Here is a 24,832-nt window from a genome sequence, read left to right on the forward strand (position 1 = left end):
AAATTCTATATTATGTATGAGGACTAAAGGACTCAGGATTTGATAAGGGAGTCCTCACCTTTTAATCTCTAGTTTACTGAGTTGGCACCATCTGGTGACTTTTTACTGTTCTGTATGAAATGGTTTAGGATTGAAGAGTAAAACTGCAAATCAATAGCTATTCATATAGCATATAGGCATATAGCAAATTCACATTAAAACAGGATTGTAGAACAGCCATATAGTAGTAGTGTGAGACAGTCTTACAGCTACCTAGGAATTTAGCAAAATGACATGTTATTTACTAACATCTTATCAAAGATTTGCAATTAACATCACTAAGACTGCATGAAAAGGTAATTTCTTTAACTATTTTGTTCTGAGATCTCAGAGCCATTCCAATACAATTTCTGCAGGCAGAGAACTTAATTCCTTAAGTACTTCCTTAGGGCTTCATTGAGCCAGGACATCTGGAAGTTTTGTGCAACAGTTTTGTGAAAATAGGACTTTTTTTTTTTAAACGGACTGACTGACTTGTAAAGAAGAGAGACAAAAGAATAACTCAAGGCTGTTGAGAAATTCTAGATTGTTATGCAGAACATCGATAAATATCACTAGTAAGGATTGTACCAAGGTACTGGATTGTCCAAGTGATTTAGCAATGGGGTACAGAGATATTCATCATTTTAAGATGCCTCTTCCAATCTGGTCCATGTCAGTAGTAACCAAGCAGCTACAGTGGCCGGTTAATGACCCAGTTGAGTCCTAAGATGAACTGGTCATTGTAGTTCATTGTAGCTCGGACAGAGATCCACATCACTGTAGTAACTGTTTTGGCAATGATAGAGAGGTCAATAACAATGGGCATTGTACTGTTAGGATGCTGTGTGCTTTGAAGATATGAATGCAGCATTATTAATCAAAAAGTTCTGAATTCAGATCATCTTCTTCGAGTGCTGTCCCTGTGGGTGCTCCACTCTAGGTGACAGTGCGTCCCGGCGCTGTCGATCGGAGATTTTCGGTAGCAGTGCCTGGTTGGGGCGCACGCACCCAGATGGTATCTCCCGTCTAGTTGGAATCTTCCTGAGTGCGTGCACCCCACACCCTCCTCAGTTCCTTCTCAACCGTCCTCAGCTGAAGACGGGACTCGGAGTAGTGCTGCCTTCTCTTCCCTGGTATCTATAGGAAACAGTAACAAAGAACATAGAAATAATTATTAATCACTTCCCAGTTGTTTCCCTTCCTTTAGTATAGTTACATAGTTAGTTACTTAGTTAAAAAAAAATCACTTCAGACTTGTCTCTCACTGAGACACTCTCCCCTGCCATTTCTAATTTACAATGCCAGGGGCTTCAGGATTCAAGAGGTGTGTTTTCTGGCACGACTCCATACCAAGGTTGGATGGGCACTCACATTGTGTGAAGTACCTCACGGAAGCCTACATCCCTGCAAAGTGCCTCTACTGTATGAGCCTCGAGTCGGGGGCTCGGCACGACAGGGACCTGCGGCTTAAAATGCTTCTCATGGAGAAATCCCCACAGCCGCTTTCGGAGATGGGGAAAGTTAAACCCACTCCCACATCCTCCCCAGCCAGATCGAAACTGGTGGGGAGCGTTGCTTCACCCTCCCTGGAGCGGAGGCAAGAAGCAGAGCAGTCTCATAGGAGAGACTCTAACAAGGGTAAGGGGTCTCCTGGGAGATCCCTACCCTCTGTGCTGACAGCGCCCAAGCTAGGCGCCTCAGCCCCGGATCACGCCTCAACAGCGGCTCCCACAGACCGTAGAGGCGAACACAGAAGGATTCCGCGGCACCAAGCGCCTCAGCGTAAAAACAGCCATGGAGCCGGCTGCGCGCTCTGTCCCGGTGCCGACGTCCTTGTCGGCACCGCAAGCCTTAGGGCAAAAAATAGCCGCGAAGCCGGCTGCGCGCGCTGCCCCGGTGCCGACAAGGACGTCGGCACCGCAAGCCCGGTGCCGACAAGGACGTCGGCACCGCAAGCAGTGCTAAAAATAGCCACGGAGCCGGCTATGCGCTCTGCCCCGGTGCCGACAAAGCCGTCGGCACCGCAAGCCTCTGGGCGAAAGAAGGGAAGGGGGGGAAAAAAAAAAAAGCCGCGGCTCCGACCGCGTGCTCTGCCCTGGTGCCAGGTAGGACGTCGGCACCGAGCCTGCCTTCCGCCCCTGCACCAACAACAGACCCCCTGCAGGGCACCAAGAACCGACCCACTGCACCACTCACACTTTCGCTTTCGCTTCTTAACATGACAGCGCAGTCCCACCACCTGAACTGGCTACCTTCACTGAGCGTGAACCTGATCTACAACGGCAAGCAGAGTTCGCCACACCTCCATCTCCTCCCCCACTGGAGCCTTTTTCCACCTCAGGCTCAGGCTAAGGCAGCCTCCAGCCTCAGTTTCCCTACTTCGCTCCCTATAAATGAGGCACTCTTGGAACCAGCTGACGCTCTCTGCAAACTCCAGCTTCTTTATTACCAACCTGCAGAAAAGCCGAACATAGATACTATGTTCCTGCTAAGGACGCTGACTTCCTATTTTTTTTTTCACAACTGAACTCTTTCATTATCAATGCAGTCGCACAAAGAACGAAACAGCCACAATATCAGTCCACCCCGCAGGACATGGACCGTAAACACCTTGATGTATTGTGTCGCAAGGTTCACACATCCTCCACTGTACAATTCTGGATCGCAAACTACCTTGCACTCCTTGCCAGGCATGACTTTGATGACTACAATAAACTTTTGAATTCGCCTCTTGCATTCCAGAGGACAGGACACCGGGCTTTAAATCAATTTTGAGCGAGCGCCAATTGATTTCCAGAACAGCCCTACAAGCCTCTGTAGACACGACAGACACAGCAGCCGTACAACTGCACCGGCTGTGATTATGCGCAGATCTTCATGGCTTTCTGCATCTGGCATCCCTAAAGACCTGCAGAACAAAGTGGAGGACCTCCCCTTTGATAAACATAAACTGTTTTCTTAAAAAAAAAAAAAAATACAAAACCACACCTGATGAACTACTTCATACGATGAAAGATTCTAGAGCGACACTGCGCACCCTGGGCATTCACCCATCTCTTCCCAGGGGTCAACGATATCAACCCAAACCTTACCACATAAATAGGAATCGCGCTAGACCCCCTAAGGACAGACAAGATCAAGCTCAAGCAACCACTTCCCATCCATCTGGGAATAAACAATTTTAAAAGGTTGGTTCAGGGTCTGTGCGACCACTCCTTGATTCCACAGCCTATTTGCCCATTTCACCACCGCCTCCAGAGTTTCCAACATGCCTGTCAGCAAATTACACAGGACCGCCGAGTCCCCGAGATAGTTCAGTCCGGTTACTCTAGCCCATTCATATCCTATCCTCCTCCCCTTCCCCGTCCCTCTTCAGGGACCCCTCTCATGAGCACCTGCTTCGCGCAGAAGTTGCTTATCTTTTACAGCTAGGTGCAGTGGAGCCTGTGCCAATGCTACATCCAGGGAAAGATTTCTACTCCCATTACTTCCTGACCCAGAAAAGGACTGGGGGCTGGAGGCCTATACTAGACTTACGCCAACTGAACAAATTCGCGAGGATACAAAAATTCAAAATGGTCACACTGGGCACATTAATTCCTGCACTAGATCAAGGGGACTAGTTTTCAGCCCTCAACCCACAGTACGTCTCTTTTCATATATCAATTCATCCAGCTCACAGACGCTTTCTAAGCTTCACAATCGGTCACGACCATCTCCAATACGGAGTTCTTCCTTTCGGCCTCTCCACAGCGCCAGGAGTTTTTTTCCTAAATTCTAGCTGTACTCGTGGCTCACCTCCACAAACATGGGGTCACGCAGTTCCCCTACCTGGACGATTGCCTCATCAAGGGCAACTCCTATGGCGAGACACTCCAAGCTACTCTTTCACTATCGCCCTCTTTCACAGCCTAGGCCTCCAAATAAACGCCCAAAAATCCACCCTGACACCTACACAACAAATTGAGTTCCTCGGAGCTCATCTCAACTCAATCCAGAGCAGAGCCTTGCTCCCATATCACAGATTCCCCGCTATCACGCAGCTCAAACGCACGCTCTCTATTCATCCAAGGACACAGGCAAGACTCTGCCTACAGCTCCTTGGTCATATGGCAGCCACTACCTTCATACTCCAGTACGCCAGGCTGCACACGAGATGTCTTCAGGGCTGGCTCAATTCCAATTTCAAACCCAACAGACACACCTTAGGGATGCTGTTAACTCCGCCTCCCAACTTTCTAGCTTCCCTACAGTGGTGGACAAGACCAGAGAACCTCTGCACTAAGGTTTCCTTCCAGAACTGATCCCCAGCACTCGTGCTCACCACGAACGCTTCCCTAATTGGTTGCGGAGCGCATTTAGAGGGACACAGGGCGCAAAGCTAGTGGTCTGCATCAGAGTCGCACCTACACATAAATATCTTATTGTTCAGAGCTGTGAGATGAGCATGCTTTCATTTTCTTCCCCTCATAAAGAACAAATACCTGTGAGTCTTAACAGACAACATAGCATGTATTACTACATCAACAGACAAGGGGGAGCACGCTCACATTCTCTTTGCATGGAAACCATCCGTCTATGGAATTGGTGTATATAACGTCAAATACAGACCACCGCTTCCTACCTGCCAGACTGCCACAACACTACTGCCGACGCACTCGGCAGGCACTTCTCGACGGAACACGAATAGGAACTGCACCCCACAATACTTCAACAGCTCTTCTCCCTCTGGGGCACCCCGTCAGTAGACCTCTCTGCCACAACCCAGAACTGAAAATGTCCCCAGTTTTGCTCCAGAGTGGGACTCAGAACTCCATCCCCAGGAGACGCATTCCTCATCCCGCGGAACACCTCTCTCCTGTACGCCTTCCACCAATCCCTCTGCTACACGGGGTTCTTCGGAAGATTGTGGACCATAAGGACCAGGTCATACTTATTGCCCCAGCTTGACTGAGACAGACGTGGTATCCCTACCTACTCTGCATGTCCTCCCGTCACCCACAGGCTCTCCCCAACAGGCCAGATCTCCTTTTCCAGAACAATAGACTGGCTCTTTACCCTGAGCTCCTCAAGCTCCACCTCACAGCGTGGTTCCTTCATGGTTCCAAACCCATGAACTAGCCTGTTCTGAGCAAGTCCGATATGTCTTCCTGCACAGTAGGAAAGACTCCACTCATAAAACCTACCCGCAGAAGTGGAAGAATTTCGCCCTCTGGTGCTTACGTAAGCACTTAGCGCCCAATATGGTAACCCTCCCTATCATTCTAGGCTACCTCTTGGAACTAAAACAAGACGGACATTCGCTCAGCTCCACCAAAGTGCACCTGGTGGCACTTACCACCTTCCATGACCTCTTAGCAGGTTATTCACTCTTTACTCACCCAACCCTAAAACGATTTCTCACAGGCCTGCAAAACCTCTACCCTGAAATTCACCCAATAGCTGCTTCATGGAATCTTAACCTCGTTCTACACGCTCTCATGAAGCCTCCATTCGAGCCCTTGGCTACCTCCTCTCATCTCCATATATCCATGAAGGTGGCTTTCTTAGTTGCTATAACATCGGCAAGGAGAGTAGGTGAAATGAGTGCCCTGATGGCCCACTCTCCCTACACAATCTTCTCCAAAGACAAAGTCACTTTGAGACCACATCCATAAATTTCTTCCTAAAGTGGTATCTACCTTCCACCTCAACCAACCTATATACTTACCTACTTTCTATCCCGAACCTCACAAGACTCCACAAGAGGCAACCCTACATACTCTCGATGTCAGGCGAGCAATTGCCTTTTATTTAGACAGGACTAAACCATTTCACAAGTCTCCGCGACTCTTTGTTTCCATTACCAAAAAAAAAAAAAAAATCAAACGGTATGGCTATCTCTAAACAACGTCTGTCCAAGTGGATCTCTGACTGCATCAGATCCTGTTACCGTGCGATGAATCTTCAACCGCCTGAAGGCATTAGAACTCATTCCACTAGAGCCATGTTAGCATCCATTGCCTTCTTACACAATGTTCCCATTCCTGATATCTGCAAAGCGGCTACATGGTCATCTGAACACATGTTTGCAAAACACTGTGCTCTAACGCAAAACACCACGGCAGACACAATAGTAGGTCATACAGTACTATCTTCATTACTCCCTGCCGTATCTCCAAAGTCCCACCAACCGTAGTGGGTACTGCTATACATTCACCTAGAGTGGAGCACCCACAGGGACAGCACTCGAAGAAGAAGAGAAAGTTACTCACCTTGCAGTAACTGAGGTTCTTTGAGATGTGTGTCCCTGTGGGTGCTCCACTCCCCGCCCTCCTCCCCTCTACTTTGGAGTACTAAGATTACTCTCCACGGTAGAGAAGGAACTGAGGAGGGTGTGGGGCGCACGCACTCAGGAAGATTCCAACTAGACGGGAGATACCATCTGGGTGCGTGCGCCCCAACCAGGCACTGCTACCGAAAATCTCCGATTGACAGCGCCGGGACGCACCGTCACCTAGAGTGGAGCACCCACAGGGACACACATCTCGAAGAACCTCAGTTACTGCAAGGTGAATAACTTTCTCTTTGCTCAACTCACTATGCAGCCATGGGAAATTGAATCTCTCTGCTACAGTTTCCCCACCTGTGAAATGGGGATAATAATACTTAAGAAGCATATTGTAAAGATTAACTAATTTCTGTTTGTACAGAGTCATGAATGTATATAAGCATAGGGTCACTTTTCCACTCCCATTGATTTCAGTGCATGCTGGATTGGAGCCTTGTTAATGCTTCATATTCTAAATTTTCAAACTAATACGCTTAAGCTTAATAAGTGTAGACCTAAATCAAGTGTAAAAATTAACATTCATTTAAAGGAAAGCTTTACTGCTAAATTTGTCTATCTTTACCCCAGATAGTTTGTTTTGGCTTCTTTGTAAAGAAAATATAGTAACTTAATGCAGTGGTCAGCCAGATGTTTATTTTACTAGGTAACACACTGAGCTGGATCTTTCACATTCACAATGTAGGTCTGTTAATGCCTCAGTATTTAGTCTCTTTAGTTTTGTGGGAATCACAAGGATTGTAATATTTTAATCTTTGGTTTAAATTCTTTTAACAATGTGTAAAGATATGCTATGCCTATTTTTTGGATGAGGTGTGGTGATGGGAGAATATGGATTATGGACATTGATCAGCAGTTTATTATAGTCACATCTGGATTGCATTAGCTGCAAGTTCAGAGCAGGTGTATTCAGGTGAAAGATTGCATCAATTAGCATTGTGTGTTCCTTTTAAAGAGAAGTGCAAAAGTTCTATCTATTTTTTCTTGTTACTGATATAACTTGTAAATTATAATATTGATGTTTTCTGTATGCTGATTTGACTTTGGATACATATATCAAATAGACTTTTCTAGCTCAATGTAACTTCAATTCTTGTTTTTATCTTTTCACTGTAATGTACCTTACCTGGTGTGACAAAGTTCCTCCTCTACCTTGGTGGGTCCTGCACTTATTTGGCAGATTTGCTTATCTCAGTGATCTTCCCCACAGTCTGGGTCAACTTCTCCTGTGTCTGATCAGGAGTTGGGAGGTTTGGGGGGAACCCGGGCCTGCCTTCTACTCTGGGTTCCAGCCCAGGGCCCTGTGGATTGCAGCTGTCTATAGTGCCTCCTGTAACAGCTGCATGACAGCTACAACTCCCTGGGCTACTTCCCCATGGCCTCCTCCAAACACCTTCTTTATCCTCACCACAGGACCTTCCCCCTGATGTCTGATAACGCTTGTACTCCTTAGTCCTCCAGCAGCACACCCTCTCCCTCTCACTCTCACTCTCAGCTCCTTGCGCCTCTTGCTCCCAGCTCCTCACATGCACTTCCTCTCCTCTGGCTCCCCCCTCCCTGAATGGAGTGAGCTCCTTTTTAAACCCAGGTGCCCTGATTAACCTGCCTTGATTGGCTGCAGGTGTTCTAATCAGGGCCGGCTCTAGGCACCAGCCTACCAAGCACGTGCTTGGGGCGGCACCTTGGGAGGGGGTGGCGATCGGGGTTTGGTTTTGTTGGTTTTGGTTTGGATGGGCGGCGCTCAGGGGGCGGGGACTTGGGAGGCGAGACGCGGTGCTGGGGGGCGGGGACTTGGGTGCTGCGACGCGGCGCTCAGGGGGGCGGGGACTTGGGCGGCGCGGCGCTGGCGGGCAGGGACTTGGGTGCTGCGACGCGGCGCTTGGGGGGCAGGGACTTGGGAGGCGCGACGCGGCGCTGGCGGGCAGGGACTTGGGTGATGCGACGCGGCGCGCGGGGGGGCGGGGACTTGGGCGGCGGCGCTCGGGGGGGCGGGGACTTGGGCGGCACGATGCGGCGCTCGGGGGGCGGGGACTTGGGAGGCACGACGCGGCGCTCGGGGGGCGGGGACTTGGGAGGCACGACGCGGCGCTTGGGGGGCGGGGACTTGGGTGCTGCGACGCGGCGCTCGGGGCGGCGGGGACGTGGGTGCGGTGACGCGGCGCTCGGGGCGGCGGGGACTTGGGTGCTGTGACGCGGCGCTCGGGGGGGCGGGGACTTGGGCGGCGCTCGGGGGCGCGGGGACTTGGGCGGCGTGACGTGGCCCTGGGGGGGCAGGGAATTGGGCCGTGCTCGGGGGGGCGGGGACTTGGGTGCTGTGACGCGGCGCTCGGGGGGGCGGGGACTTGGGCGGCGCGACGAGGCGCTCGGGGGGGCGGGGACTTGGGCGGCGCGACGCGGCGATCGGGGGGTGGGGACGTGTGCGGCGCGACGCGGCGCTCGGGGGCGGGGACGTGGGCGGCGCGACGCGGCGCTCAGGGGGCGGGGACGTGGGCGCTGCGCCGCGGCGCTCGGGGAGGGGGCGGGGACTTGGACGGCGCGACGCGGCGCTCGGGGAGGGGGCGGGGACTTGGGTGGCGCGACATGGCACTGGGGGGCGGGGACTTGGGCGGCGCTACGTGGAGCGGGGGGGCGGGGACTTGGGCGCTGCGCCGCGGCGCTCGGGGAGGGGGCGGGGACTTGGACGGTGCGTCGTTGAGCGGGGGGGCGGGGACTTGGGCGGTGCCACGTGGAGCGGGGGGGCGGGGACTTGGGCGGTGCGATGTGACGTGGTGCGGGGGGGCGGGGACTTGGGCGGTGCAACGCGACGTGGCACGGGGGGGCGGGGACTTGGGCGGTGCAACGCAACGCTCGGGGAGGGGTCGGGCGGCGCTCGCGGGGGCAGGGCAGAGCTCTTTTTTTTTTGCTTGGGGCGGCAAAAATGTTAGGTTCTAATCAGCCTGTCTGCCTTAATTGGTTCTAGCAGGTTCCTGATTACTCTAGTGCAGCCCCTGCTCTGGTCACTCAGGGAACAGAAAACTACTCATCCAGTGACCAGTATATTTGCCCTCTACCAGACTCGTTTTCCCCACTGGCCTGGGTCTGTCACACTGGTTAAAAGAAAATAAAATTAAGTGTATCTTTGAGTGGCAAAACAGAGGTGAAAAGTCCACATAATAGATGACAAGACATTTTAAAATATCCACCGTATGCCTGGAGCTGTTAACATTTTCTGTTGAACATCCAAACAATTAGTGTTTTGTTAATATGTCAGTATGTCTCACCTAATCGAAACATAATTTTTTTTTCTGTTTTGCTATTGTTTCTGAAGCTAGCCTTAATGAGAGCTATTCAGTAGCAAGGTCTTTTTTTCCTTTCAGTTTTGTACTATACTAAAATGATGCCAGAAGGAGAACCCATTGAATAAGTTATTTCTGTACAGTGTGATGTAATTTTAGTGACTGGACTAGTTTTCTGTTCCGTGTCAGCAAACTTGCATGAAAGAAATACATTTTTCTTCACATTTGATTTAGATATTTCCTTTTGACATAGTATCATATGTGCAGTGCGGCCATGGCTTATGTATGAAGAAAAAGCTACTTGAAAAGGATGTGTTAAAATAGAGGATATATCTGTGTTACTTTCTTCATTTTGCGCAAAAGACTGACTTCAATAGAAAGTTGTTACATACCTGTACTAATCAAGATGTGTGGGTTTCCATTAATGGTAACAAGCATATGTGCCCTTTCTTGTTGAGATTGTGAATAGAGTTTTAAGTTCATATTTCTGCCTTATGTAGAATTAGAAGACTATCGGTTTGTCCTTAAAGGTTTAGGCTAAAATGCTTCTTCTTTACTAATGCATAAATAGTTAAATAGCTGAAAATGAAGGATTAAATGTTTTCCTCTTGGTGGTGGTGGTGGAGCAAACCGTGCAGCATATTTTACAGCTAATCTAGTGGAAAGGGAGAAATGGTTTATTTCACACATTTTCAAACCAAATTAGGAGTCATAAGTAGGGCTTTGGAGCAGAACCCAGAGCTGGAGTGCAGAGCAGTGGAGCTGCAGGTTTTTGCCTGGAGCCAGAGCACAGCTCCAAAGCCCTGCAAGAGCTTCTCCCTCCTCCCCCACTTCATGTGCATTCCTGATGGGTACTTTCCTCACCCCTTCCTATAATATACTAATGCTTCCTGGTATTGCATCATGTCATTGTTTAGATAGATGGAGAGATCTAGGTTGAGTGCTTCAAAGCTTGCTCACCAAGAGGCTGATCACATTGTTCCATAGTATTGTGTCTGCATGAAGAGTAAACACCCGATCCAGGAAAGCACTTAAACATATTGCTTGGTTTTACCCATGTCAATAATCCTATTGAATTCAGATGCTTAAAATAGTATATGGTTCAGTAGTTTGCTGAACCTTTTTTCAGAAGATTAGCTGGGATGTTCCTATCTAAACACAGTTGTTTTCTTTTTACGATAGAACTTTACATCCTTAAACAGTTGGAATAATCTGAATTTATTTTAGTCAATGCTCTGCTGACTTTGACAGGTGAGGCACAAATCACAAAGTAGTCATTTCCACCCCCACGTGATGTATAATTAGTAGCTATTAAAAGCTTACCTGATTTATAGTCAAGAAGCAAGACGTGGAACTGGAGCTGCCACCACCGCTACTCGGGCTGGCATGGGAGCAGAGCACGAGGCTCGGCGGTGGCTCGGCGGTGGCTCCTCATGTATATGCATGGCACCCGCCCCCCCCCAATGGGAGAGAGGGCCAGGAAGGCCCCCCCCACACAGACCCATCCCTTGCCCTTGCAAGCCCCCTGCAGCTTGGGCTCAACTGCTGCAATCCTCATATGGGCTCACCAAGCAGTGGTTACCACAGCAGACCCCTTTTAAAGCGACTCCTGGGTGTGGGAAATTACCATAGTAACAAGTCAGCTTCTTGCACTATTAGCTATACCAAGGTTTGAGCCTTACGCAGCATTACATTCTTCAAACTCTTTGACATTGTGTTTTGTGACTGGAGAGAGTGAGTTGTGACATTTTAAATCAAATCACAATTTGTCCTTCAATCTTTATATATTTATGAATTAAATAAAAAAAATATACACAATATGTTTTGTAACTTTTGGGAATTCTTGGTTAGGTTGTGCCTCACTTGCCTGGCTGATGAGCTGTCCCTGAAGTGCTGCAAGCACTAGTCTCTTGAGGGGGTTCCAAGATTCGTTCTATTGTACCAAGTGACTTCAGCATCTCTCTCTGGTCAGAGGTCCCACACAGCCTGCTTCTGGGTGAGCCACTCTTCCCAACTGGCGTGGAACATTTTCCACCCAGCAACTTATATCTCTCCAGCAGATTCATGGTGCTGCCTTCTGCTGACCTACTACTGTTCAGCAAGTTCATCACCTCATTTTCCTTCTGCAAATGAGAGAAAAGTCATAATGGACCCAATCCTACTAAACATATCCTGGAATTTGAGGGTGTTCTTGACATTCCAGAAGATGTCCAGAAGCTTGCAGAGTTGTATCTGAAGTCACAGTCCACTGGTTAGATTAATTATATTTTCCCATTTTAGAAGCTTTTTCAAATTTTTCATAAATGTCACCTAAATAGAAACATTAACTTAATGGGAATTGGACATGCAAATCCCTTAGCCATATTTGAAAACCTCTGCATAAATTCTTAACGTGGTAGAAGAGAATGGCAAAGGTATGTTCTTGAGCATACTTCATGGTTTATATATTACTCTTTCAAACATGCTTATTTTTCTTGGTTCATCAGTGGTTTGGAGCGGTGTCCAGAATGTTGCATTTTTTTGTGAAGTAGAAATGTTATACTAGTGAAACATTAACCATGTGCAGCCTTTTTATAAAAAAAAGTTTTAAAATTCCAGGGACTATTAGGAATCATAAATTGTGTGGTTAGTAATTTTGGCTCTATAATAACTTTCTTACATTTCAAATTTTTCTCCAGGTGTTGCTGGTCTTCTGAAGTGGTCAACCAGATTCCTTTAAAGTGGTCTTCTGAGTTATAACACAGGTGAGTAAAAGAAATTCAGATTGCATTAGCTATTGTTTCCATGTTTTGTGAGACCTTGAAGTAAGGTAACTACTTGATGTCTAGATTCTTCTCATTTTAAAGATCCCTTTTTAGCACTAAATACCATTCATCTGATTATAAGCACTGATAGAGTACACCAAAGCTTTAAGGAAGTTACAGAAGACAAAAACTTGGTAACTACTTAACAAAATAAATAAAGGAATAAAAAGCCTTAGTTTTCAATGCATTAGAAAATCTTTTATTTGAATGATTGAACCTAAATATTTCAAATAGGTGAGTTACAGCAGCACCTGGTGCAACACTAGTATATGTTGACGTGTTGTATTTAGTATAAATGGTGCGTGAATATGAAATTACAAGAGTCATGAAAGTAAACAAAAATTATTTATCCTATAGAACATTTGTGAAAATAGTTCTGATGGAGCATACCTATAAATACAGAGTGAATTAAGGAATTACAGCAAACTGAGTTTCCTTGTAATAGAAACTTTATATTTTATTTTTTGTCTCTTTTTAAAGATTTATCATCTCATGTATCCTCTCCCCTCTATTGCAAATCCCTCATGTCTTGTGTGGCAACACAGGAGGAATAAGCTTTTAAAAATTCATTATTAATTGAAATTTATTGAAGAAATTTTTGTAAGCATCTTAGTTTAATTGTCAGCATAGATCCATAGCAGGGCATGAGAGTAAGACAGACAGACACAATATATCACCTTAACTCTCTCCAATATGGTACTTTTAAAGAAATGATGCAGAAGAAATGTGTTGCTACAATTGAGAATTAACTGGTGGTGAGAAGAGGAGAATTTCCATGCGCACTTTACGTCTTATACTTTTGCCTTTTTGGTAGTGTCATATACTTGAGTATCATATTAAATTATGTGAACCAATTTTACATTTATCCTTACTGAATTGTATTTGACTTCAGCTCACTGCCCTAATTTATCAAGATGATGGTTAGGATTGATGATCTTGACAAACTGGGGAAATGGTCTAAAATAAATAAGATGAAATTCAATAAAGAGAAATTAAAAGTACTACACTTAGGAAGGAATTGCACAATATAAAACAGGAAATGATTGCCTAGGAAGGAGTACTGTAGAAAAGGATCTTGAGGTTATAGTGGATCACAAACTAAATGAGAATCAACAATGTTATACTGTTGCAAATTAAAAAAAAACAAACCCACAACATTCTGGGATGTATTAGCAGAAGTGTTGTAAGGAAGACATGAGGAATAATTCTTCCATTCTACTCAGCGCTCATAAGGCTTCAAGTGGAGAACTGTGTCCAGTTCTGGGCACCACACTTCAGGAAAGATGGACAAATTGGAGAATTTCCAGAGGAGAGCAACAAAAATGATTAAAGGTCTAGAAAACATGACTTACAAGGAAATATTGCAAAAATTGAGTTTGTTTAGACTGGAGAAGAGAAGACTGTGGAGGAGAGGAAAATAAGTCTTCAAATACATAAAAGGTTGTTATAAAGAGGAGGGTGGTAAATTGTTCTCCTTAACTGCTGAGGACAGGACATGTAGTAATGGGCTTAAATTGCAGCAGGGGAAGTTTAGGTTAGACATTAGGAAAAACTTTCTAACTGTAAGCATAGTTTAAGCACTGGAACAGATTACTTTGGGAGATTGTGCAGTCTCTGTCACTGGAGGTTTTTAAGAGCAGATTGGACAAACACCTGTTGATGGTCTAGATTATACTTATTCCTGCCCCAGTGCAAGGGACTGGACTAGATGACCTTTCGAGGGCCCTTCCAGTCCTACGTTTCTATGATTAATCTTGACTTTCACAGTATTTGTAATCCCTCCCATCTTTTAGCATTTACAGATATTATTGCATGTACCACTCTAATGACTGAGGATAAATAGAATAGATGGTGTTTGGTTCAAAATGTACCCATCTGTGTCATCAAAGTGCATCTTTAATTACCCTCTGTATTCTGATGTTTTAGGCTATTGCATATATATCCTACAGATCATATTTTGTTAGTTTAGCTTTCCACTTCTTATTGCTATTGCTAAAGTTCCAAGGGCAACAAATGAAAGATAATGAGCTTCCCTTGTCTATTTTTTTTTTCATATTCCCTCTTTCTGTTATGGCCTCCGGATAGCTATATGCTTGGGATTTTTGTTGTTTGTTTGTTTGTTTGTTTGTTTGTTTATTTTCTAAAAACAGGATTAATCCCAAACTTTTTGGTGGGGAGGAGTATAAGTAGTTTACCAACAGGAATGTCACCTAGAACTGTATACAATTATTTCCTAAAGTAAATTATAGTGGTGCGAAAGTATCACTATAGTTAAGGTTGTGTCGTGACATCTGTTTTAAGGTCTAACCTTTTGTCTTCTAAAATCGACATGCTTAGTCAGCTTTCTTTGTTGCGTCTCGGGAGGGTGCAGGGTAAGGTTAGTGACCCAGATTTGGAGTCATTTGAGCCAGCAGTTCTGGAGATGTAAACCCCCGAAAATAACCATTTAAAAAAAAATTCTAGGTGGGATTTTCACCCCAGAGCTAAAGATCAAACTATTTATGTGATGTGGGTGAAAATGGTCTCAATCTGTTGAGTTTTACTCAAGGTAGTAAATGGCACCCACTAAATCTTTGGGGTGCCCAAACTGAAAACAGTATTTAAGAAAATGTACATTTTTTACATTATGCATGAGCCAATACAAAAAAACTAGAGGAACGGAAACTCTTTAGCTATTTTATTTGCTTTAAACTTGACTCTTCTAAGTGCTCTAAAATCCAGACAGTTACACAGACCTTGTCTACGCTGGCAAGTTTCTGCGCAGTAAAGCAGCTTTCTACGCCGTAACTCCCGAGGTGTTCACACTGCCAAGCCACTTAGTGTACAGAAGCTGCGCAGTTGTAGCGCTCGAAAAAACCCACTCCAACGAGAGGCATACAGCTTTCCGTGATGGGGCTACAGCGCAGTGCTGCCAGTGTAGACACCATGGTGATTACAGTCCTGCAGTTGGCCTCAGGGAGGTGTCCCACAATGCCTTTTCTCACCTCTCTGGTCATCAGTTTGAACTCTACTGCCCTGCCCTCAGGTGACCAACCGTCATCCCCCAGCCCATACATTCCTTTGCAAATTTGAAAGTCCCCTTTCTGTTTGCTCAATGATGCGTGCAGTGGTTTCAGCGCATCTTTCCAGGTGGCCATGCCTGCTCCACGCACCAGGCGATCCCCCACTTGGAGCAAAGCCGAGCTGCTGGACCTCATCAGCATTTGGGGAGAAGAGACTGTCCAGTCCCAGCTGCACTCCAGCCATAGGAATTATGATACCTATGGACAGATTTCACGATGGATGATAGAAAGGGGCCATGACCGGGACACACAGCAGTGCAGGATAAAAGTGAAGGAGCTGCGGAGCACCTACCAGAAGGCGCGGTAGGCAAACTGCTGCTCTGGTGCTGCGCCCATGAGCTGCTGGTTCTACAAAGAGCTGGACGTGATACTTGGTGGTGACCCCACCTCCACTGCTAAGGCCCCGTGGATACTTCATTCGCTTGCATGCCAGTCAAGAGTGGACTGAGCCAGGAAGAGCAAATCTTGGATGAAGGGTGGGAGGAGGATCCAGAGGCAGAGGAAGACTCGGAAGTCAGAGATGCATGCAGCCAGAAGCTCTTTTCTATCCTGGAGGTGCCTAGCCAGTCACAGCAGTTGGATCTTGGCAAAGTGCAAACAGGAGAGGAGGCCCCTGGTAAGAGGATCTGATTTTGGGAATTGCTGAAGTGAGTTGTTGGGGGCAGGAGGTTTGCAGAAAGCAGGCTTGTCTCCCCCAGCATGCCAACTCTGAGTGTTGGAACAGGGTGTTGATTAACTCCCTCACTTCATGGGAATTTCCTCTGCAGAGCTGCTTTGTTTCTTGCCCCGTTAATGGTAACTTTCCTGCGCCAGTGTGCTGTCACGGGGTGGGGGACCATTGCTACACACAGGCGCGCCGCATAGGGGCCAGGGCGGAAGTCATAGACTTGAAGACCCTCCGTTGATTCCCTGCTCACCCTCAGTAGCAAGATATCTTCCATAATGATCACATCCTGTGGAAAGTGTGGGGACAGGAATGATTATCAGGCCCCCCCTACAGTCTCCCCAAGAGCCACATGCCCAGTGCGGGAAGAGTGACTTACCCTGCCCCTGCGGCTACTCACCATTTTGGGGGTCTTGTGGCTCATGTGTACTTGCCTGGGGTCAGCCAGTTAATGACAGGTGTGTGAGCACTGGCTGCATTTTAAAGCACTGAATCAGTATTGTCTGTGTTGCAAACAATACTGCTTCTGTAAAATGTTCCATTTAAACTTCACATTGCCTGATGACCTTGGGAGCCCAGCCACCCTCTTCGTTATCGGCAGCATCCTTTTGCAGTTTGGCCCTGCTGAAGTACAGCACCCACTGCATCGTACCCCAAAGGAAAAGGTTGGGTATGATCCCTGGACATACACAAATCTATAGCCATCCCAGGACCTCTCCTTCTCTTGAGACCTTCCCTTCCCCCCTCCCCCTCCCTGATGATGATTTTTTTTCATTTGATTCTCTCCTCTGGTTGTTGTCTTTTAATAAAAGAATTGTGTTGGTTTGAAAGCAATCTTTAATTTATTAAGTGAAAGCAAGAAGGGCACTGCAAAGTATCATGCAAGGGGGATTAACATAATTGTATCATATGCACCAATCACCTCCTAGCATTACAAGCACTGCAGTCCTGAGCATAGGAACAAATATTAGTGGCTTCAGCTTCAAATTGCTGCCTCAAGGCCTCCCTGATCCTTGTGCTGTGCCCTTCTAATAGCCCTGGTCTCTGGCTGTTCAAACTCAGCCTCCAGGTGCTGAGCCTCTGCGGTCCAGCCCTGAGTGAAGCTTTCACCCTTCCCTTCACAAATATTATGGAGTGTACAGCACGCAGCTATCAGCATGGGAATATTGTCATCGGTCATGTCTAGCTTTCCATACAGGCATCACCAGCAGACTTTTAAACAGTCAAATGCACACTCAACAGTCATTCTGCACTTGCTCAGCCTGTTGTTGAACCGCTCCTTGCTGCTGTCACGTTGCTCAGTGTATGGCTTCATAATCCATAGCATTAAGGGGTAGGTGGGATCTCCCGGGATCACAGTGGGCATTTTGACTTCCCCTACGGTGATCTTCTGGTTTTGGAAGAAAGTCCCTGTTTCCATTGGTATTTAATTGCATAACCGCAAACTCCTCCGTTTCCTCCAACTGAGAATTCTGACCCTTGTTATTTTGAGGCTAATACTTATGGCCTGTCTATGATCTGGAAATGCCCCTACACTGGGCATTGATTTAGAAAAGCACTTCATCACGTGTTTAACTTTGTCTATGATTTTAAGTCCATTGTTTGTAGTCAATAGGATTTAATCGTATGTTTAAAATTAAGCATGTGTTTAAGTATCTTGTTGTTATAGAGATTAACTTAAACACAGAGTTAAGTACTTTGTTGAATGAGAATCCTGGTCAAGTTATTGCAAACTGAGAGACTGTATGCATCATCTCCACAGCCCTTCTGGCCTTGGGATGAAAAGTAAATCCTACAATGTGCAGTACTCTGGTTTTGACAGATAAATACAGACATGCTTTATGCAGCACTCACTCAAATAGGATAGGCAGCAAAGAGTCCTGTGGCACCTTAAAGACTAACAGACGTATTGGAGCATGAGCTTTCGTGGGTAAATACCCACTTCGTCGGATGCATGTAGTGGGCTCAAATAGGATAGTCATTGTTTTAAATGGATACTCTGAGCTGCTTAGCGGATGTTATTACAAATAAATATTAATTATATTGTGGTACTGCCTCTTTGGTCAGACAAGTTTGGAGCCTTATTTTGCTGAGCACTAAACAAACACACAGGAATACTTTGTCCCTTCCTCAGAGAACTTGCAATCTAATTTGAAACAAGACAAGAGTGACTGTCATAAACAGTAGGAGGGAAGTGTTGCGGGGAGGGGGATGAGTATAACAGTAATGATGATATAATAAGATCAGAAGGTAAATAAGGTTATTTATTTGTGCACAGCTTGGTTACTCCAAATTGGTTGAAAGGATTTTAAAAATATTTTTCTTTTATAAATATACAAATAACATCAGTTGTCTCCAACTGTTGTTCAGCGTAGCAATCAACAGTTGGCTGATTTTCCTCATAGGCATTGTATCATAAGTGGCTCTCGAGTAGGGATTTGAAACATGATAAACTGAGTTGTACATAAAAGTTTATTAGCAGTTCTGTGGCAATATTTTTCATAAACTTCCAACTGGAGGGAAGAAATGAAAACATTAAGACAGATTCTGAATTTAAAGGATAAAGTTACTTTATGTGCTACACACATAATAAAACCTTTATCCCTTCGTGTTTCCTTTCCCTTTCTCTTATTGCTTTTCATTGTAATTGCAATGAAAGAATTTACTTACTACTTGTTTTTGTTTGTTGTACTTGTTGCTGCAATGTGAGCAAGATTCAATCAAATGTTTTGATCTTTGAAAGAGGTTAACCTAAGCAGTGCAGGAGACGGATGATCTCAGCTCTAGATGGAATCCAGTCCTTCTGGCCAATTGTTGTTGACTCTGACATTTGGAGTACCCTGCTCCTCTGAATGTATTGCAGGCAGTGTCAGATGAGATCATATCAGCTGCTTGCATCCACCAAAAAAGGACTGTTCAATTATAATAAATCTGTTCAGTTTTATAGGAAATCTATTTACAGTTGTGTCAGAAACAAGGAGATTGCTTTTGTGATGATATATTACTACAACAGCGACTGCAGGGTGGCTATTTAACTTGTTTGCAATATGTGATTCAAGTATATGGTGTCAAAAGAGCTGAATGGCTGACATTTTAAGGAGTATATAAAACCAGAAAAAAAGTGTGTTTTGAGTTTCACAATGTGTAGCATAGAGATTTCCCCCCATTGATTGTCTTTGTAGTCAGAACATGCAATTGTGATGTCAGCTTGTGGTAATCATTGAAATTGAGATCCATTTTTTTTTCTTCAGTTAGGATTTGGGAAAAAAAGAACTTAATGAACAAGGCCTTGATTCAGCAAAGCATTTAAGCCCATACTTAACTTCCCCCATGTAAATAGTCCTGTTGAATGGGATACTCATGCAATGAAAATTAAGCATTTTTTACTCTAGTGCAGAGCCTAAAACATTTAATCAGTATTTCAACCATAATTACACTCCTGAATGCCCATCAGTCAAATTATGGAAATGAAATAAAGAGGGTTTTTATATAAAATAGATTTAGTGCAAGCAAACATGGATTGTTCTATATAGTATTTACATGTGTGTCATTTATATATGCAATCTCATCCTCTCTAATCCATCACTGCTCCCACCCTCTCCATTTACAGGCCATTTTACATTGATACATGAGTCACTTCACACTCCTGGTACTGCACTACAGTTAAGCACATGCACATGTTTGCTGGATCAGGGCCTAAGATAACAGGCTGCAGCCTGGTTGATTTGAGTCTCTGCATGTTTTCCCGGGAATACATTTTAATGAATAGCACGAGTTCTGAAGAAAAAATAGGAAATTCACAAAATACCTTTATGAACATTCTTTTGGGTATAATTTTATTGACTTTATGGTAACTCTAAACCTGGTCCCATTTCCATTTAAGTTAATGGGAAGTTTTCTATTGACTTCAATGGAAGCTGGATCATACAGCTCTTAAGAAATACATCTCAGGACTATGATGGAGCGCAGAGGGTTTTTAAATCTAAAGTTCTGACTTCTGCGAATACGAATCAAAAGCGTGATGCTGCTAATAGTTTTGATCTATTTAAAAGCTCATTTTCTTTAATTCTGCTTAGCATAAAACTTAAATATAGAATAAAAGAATAGAGTGTTTTCCTTCTTTTTGTATGGAATAATAGTGATATGGATTTTTTTCAATATATATTGTAAATAGTGCCAGGACCAACTTTTATTTTCATAATGTCCAACAATAAAACCACAAGTTGTGAATTTGTATCTTATTTTGCTATATTGGATATATTATATAAGGCTATTCATATTCAGTCTTTACTCTGAAAAATATTTTGTTTAATTTGCCTGTTTCATATGGTCTACTTCTATTTTTTTTGTTGAGAAATTTCTATAATATTTAGGCTTTGGCTACACTTGCACTTCAAAGCGCTGCCGCGGCAGCGCTTTGAAGCACTAAGTGTAGTCAAAGCGCCAGCACTGGGAGAGAGCTCTCCCAGCGCTGTCCGTACTCCACCTCCCTGTGGGGAATAACGTACAGCACTGGGAGCCGCGCTCCCAGCGCTGGGGCTTTGACCACACTGGTGCTTTGCAGCGCCGCAATTTGCAGCGCTGGAGAGGGTGTGTTTTCACACCCTGCTGCAGCGCTGCAAATTTGCAAGTGTAGCCAAGGCCTTAGTGTATTAATGCAGAACTGTAGATCTACTACCAGCTAGTGGAGACAGAAACTACTGTATATCCTTCCTTAGTGACTCTTTTCAGTCATTGTTATGCCTGATTAGGAGGGAGGAGTTGGATGAGTCAGTGAGCAAAGAAAAAGGCATTAGGGTTTGGAGTCTTTTTGGACAAAGGATCAGCAGCTCTCGGGGGTCATAAACCTGATTGGACTGGTAATTTACCTTTTAAATCAATTGGTGCAATGATTGAGTAAGGTGGCTCTTTCTTGAACCTGGTATATTTGCAGAGTGCCTAGTTGGGTTGTATTTTTGTACGGTGTTGAGACCTCTAGATACTACTACTAATAAAGAGCTGTCTTCACTCTTACAGAATTCATTGTAGGCTGTGAGATTGCACTCTAGGAGCTTAATCACAATGTGACATGGGATTTTGTTTAACTGAGGTTCATTAGCAATACTTCTCAGCCAAGACCTACATTTTTACATTTAGATTTCAAACCTACCAAAACAAGGGTTTATAACGAACATGATAACCCAACTTAAACTCTGTCGATGTTAGTTGCCATTGTTATAAGACTTTGCATTGATGTGTTTTTTCTGGTGTTTCCATATAATTGACTTTTATGTAGAAGCAATCACTGTATGTATCAGCTTACATTTTCTAGACATAGTTTATATTTAATGATGAAAAATATCTTTATTCTAATTGTATGCTTCTTATTCTACAATATTAATTTAAATAAGAGTACATTCAGTCTTGCAGATTAAGCTGAAACTAGCTCCCTTGGTGTGAGATGCACTGCAGTGCTTTTATTCATAATTTCCCCCTTAAATAAACTCTGTCATGGAAGAATTATATTCTTCAGTGAAAATTATTTCTGTAATTTAAATTGATTCTTTAAAGGGCATTCGTCACCTACTTCTCCATTGTTTAAAAAATGCACACACCTGATTGTTTTCTTTGATCCTATTTTCTTTGTGTAAAGACATCCTGTGCCAAGGGGATCATCATACTCAGCTCAAGTCTCTAAGGAGTAAGTGTGGTAAAGAATGATAAAGGGAGAAGTGAAAAGGTAAAATGATCTTGGAAAATGTGGTGACTAACTTTAATCAAAAGTCTGTACAGACAGCCCACACATGTTTGTAAGGATATGAATACTTCCTGTCAATTACATTCACTGTTGAGGTCACTGAATAAATCCATTTAAACAAGAGAAATGCTAAGTTGCTTAGGCTACAAGTAGACCTCATAGACTCAGGGAGACTAATGAGAACTCAAACTTTAAAGCTGTCTGTAGGGCTGGACTAGCCAATGATATTGTTGAAACATCACATCTGTTATTTCTTACTTCCCACTTTTCTGGCAATAGCTGTCTTCATTCTTTCCACTTTAGGCAGCTGCAGGAGCTCAACAGAGCTCAATTCCATCTTCAGATGCACAAAATTAAGCAAAGAATAAAGAAACAAAAGATGTAGTATGGTTGCTACGTATTTGATTACATTGATTTCTAGAGGATAGTATATAGGAGCTGAACTATTTTAACTGTACGGAAGCAGACAAATGTGTTGAGATACTCGTTGGGTATGTGTTTTGAAATATGGCCATCATAAACATACTCCAGGATGAAGAGAGGCCTCCCAATAGTGGATAGACACTAGAAGAATTAGAAGAGCACTATTCTTGCATTGCTCTCTTTGGTCAGGAAACTAAGGTTTCTATAGATAATTTAAGATAAAAACAGTTTCATTTTCCACAGACTCCTGCCTCCTACCCAAAGTGGGGGTATGGTTACTCAGAGTGATGTGTGAACCTCTAAATATTAATTATAATACTCATTCAAAGTGGCCTTCCATGTCTCAGATGCAAATATGCAGTTTGAATAGCTAAAGAAAAATATGAATTCTTACGTAGTTTCTTCAGGGTGTTGTGCCCTATTCCTCAGTGAGCCACCAGAGCTCTCTCTTTCCTGACATCTCTGATCCCCAATATCCCTTCTATTTTTAGCTTATTTGGTTGTAGATTGCTCTCTAAGGCCTTGTCTACACTACACCGTTTTATTGACAAAAGTCAGCTTTCAAAACAGTGGAGGTGTACACATGGAAATAGTCCTCCTGCCAGTGTAATTCCCCTGCTATGCCAACATAATAAAATCACCTCAACAAGCAACATAGAGTTTTTTGCGACGTAGTTAGTGGCACAGCATCAGTGTAGACACCTTACTGGGTTATGTTGCCCTAATAGGCCTCCAGGAGGTGTCCTACAACGCCCATCATGACCGTTTTGGTCACCAGTTTGAACTCTGCTGCCCTGAAGGTACACAGGTATGCACCCCTCCCTTGTTTAAAAGCCTGTGAATTTTTGAAATTCCTCTTCCTGTTTGCTTGGAGTGTATAGTTCACACAGCAACTTCCCAGCTGACCATGCCAGCATTACGCAGCAAGCGCTCTCCCGCATGGGGCACCCCGGAGCTGTTGGATCTGCTGAATATATGAGGAGAGGAGGCTGTGCAGTCGCAGCTTTGCACCAGCCATAGGAATTTTGTTACTTACCGGCTGATTGCTAGTGGTGTGCAGGAGAAGTGGCATGAAAGGGACATGCAGCAGCGTCGTGATAAAATCAGGGAGCTGAGGTAGGCATACCAGAAGGCAAGAGAGGTCAACCATCCCTACGGTACAGTGCCAAAGACATGCTGCTTCTATAGGGAGCTGCGCGTCATCCTTGGCTGCAACCCCACCTCCCCCATCAAGAGCCCTGTGGATACTTCGGGGGTGGGAGGAGGACTGGACTCAGCCCCAGTGAGGAAGTGGTGAACGAGGAGGTGGAACTGGAGGACAATGTGGAGCACACGGCAGGGTCGTGTGGTGAGTCAGGACCTCTTTTCCACGCTGGAGGGGTCTAGCCAGTCCGAGCACTCCAGCTCTGGCATGCTGAATGCAGGAGAGGGGAGCACCGGTAAGTGCTCATTTTGCTTTGATACAGCACGGTGAGAGGAGATTGAAGTCTCATGTACTTTGTTATATGATAGAGGAAGAAAAAGGGACAGAAATTAACAATAGAGCCTGTCCATCTATGCAGTGGTGCCAAGGCGAAAAAGGTTATTAATGTACACGGGGGCGTCTCTGGAATTCTCCATAGTGATCTCTAGGAAACTTTCCTGTAGGTATTCTGCAATCCTCTGTCTAAGGTTCCTTGGCAGAATTGCCTTGTTTCTCCCTCGCTATAGGAAACTTTGCCGTGCCACCCGGCAATTACTTGTGCAGAGTGGCACACAGGCGAGTGGCATATGGAGCCGGTCTGCGGCCACACGCATGCAGGAGATGCACCATTGCATCCTGTATTACCCTTAGAAGCAAGATATTGGGTTTGATTACCCTAACCTGTGGAAAAGGGCACCAATACTCAGAATAGGCTTCCTAGCTGCTTATAGTAACCTCCTTCGCAAACCACTCTTTGTCCTTTTCCCCCTTTCTCCCCGCAAACTCGCCATAATAGGGACTTGTGGTGACCTGTTTGTTAGCTAAGGGACAGTGAGAAAGAGGTGTGTGTAACTTTTGTGATTCACAGCTGTGAGCGCACTCACACTATTGTCTCTATTTGTTGTTTTTTTGCCTTCTGCTGATGCTGAGCGCCTCCATCAGATAAGGCAGCAACCCAGGAGGAGTGAGGAGAATATGTTTTGTGAAATGCTGGAATCAACAGATTCAGCACATAGCAAAACAACATAGTGGAGGGAGACAGTTAATGAAAGACTGAGGCTGGATAGCCAGGAAAGGACACAGATCCAGGGCAGGACGATAAAGCTCCTGGAGGACCAGACAGAGATGTTGAAGTCCCTCATTAGCCTGCAATCAGAGCAAATCCATGCCCAACTCCCGCTCCAGCCACTACAGAACTCTGGTCCATGCCCTCCTGAAACTACCCTACCACATTCATCACGTGTTCCTGATCCCTCACAGTACTCTGTGCACTGGCTAGCATATGAGGAACATTTTCATGGTTAGGGCTCTCATAGCTGGGTGTAATTCCAGTTT

General features: G+C 45.0%; 1 protein-coding gene across 6 annotated transcripts in view; it reads left to right on the forward strand.

The window, feature by feature from the left end:
• The window catches only part of LHFPL2 (LHFPL tetraspan subfamily member 2), a 232,234-nt gene that overhangs the window by 110,491 nt on the left and 96,911 nt on the right, over positions 1-24,832 (forward strand). For 5 of the 6 annotated variants that reach the window (XM_045021817.1, XM_045021814.1, XM_045021819.1 and 2 more), the window contains one exon: positions 12,303-12,368. The gene's annotated coding sequence lies outside the window, so the exon portion shown is untranslated. Of the gene's footprint in view, positions 1-11,475; positions 11,621-12,302; positions 12,369-24,832 lie in introns of all 6 variants that reach the window. The other variant, XM_045021815.1, reaches the window with a different exon arrangement.

This window comes from Mauremys mutica, chromosome 6 (genome assembly GCF_020497125.1).
Source record: "Mauremys mutica isolate MM-2020 ecotype Southern chromosome 6, ASM2049712v1, whole genome shotgun sequence".
NCBI lineage: Eukaryota > Metazoa > Chordata > Testudines > Geoemydidae > Mauremys > Mauremys mutica.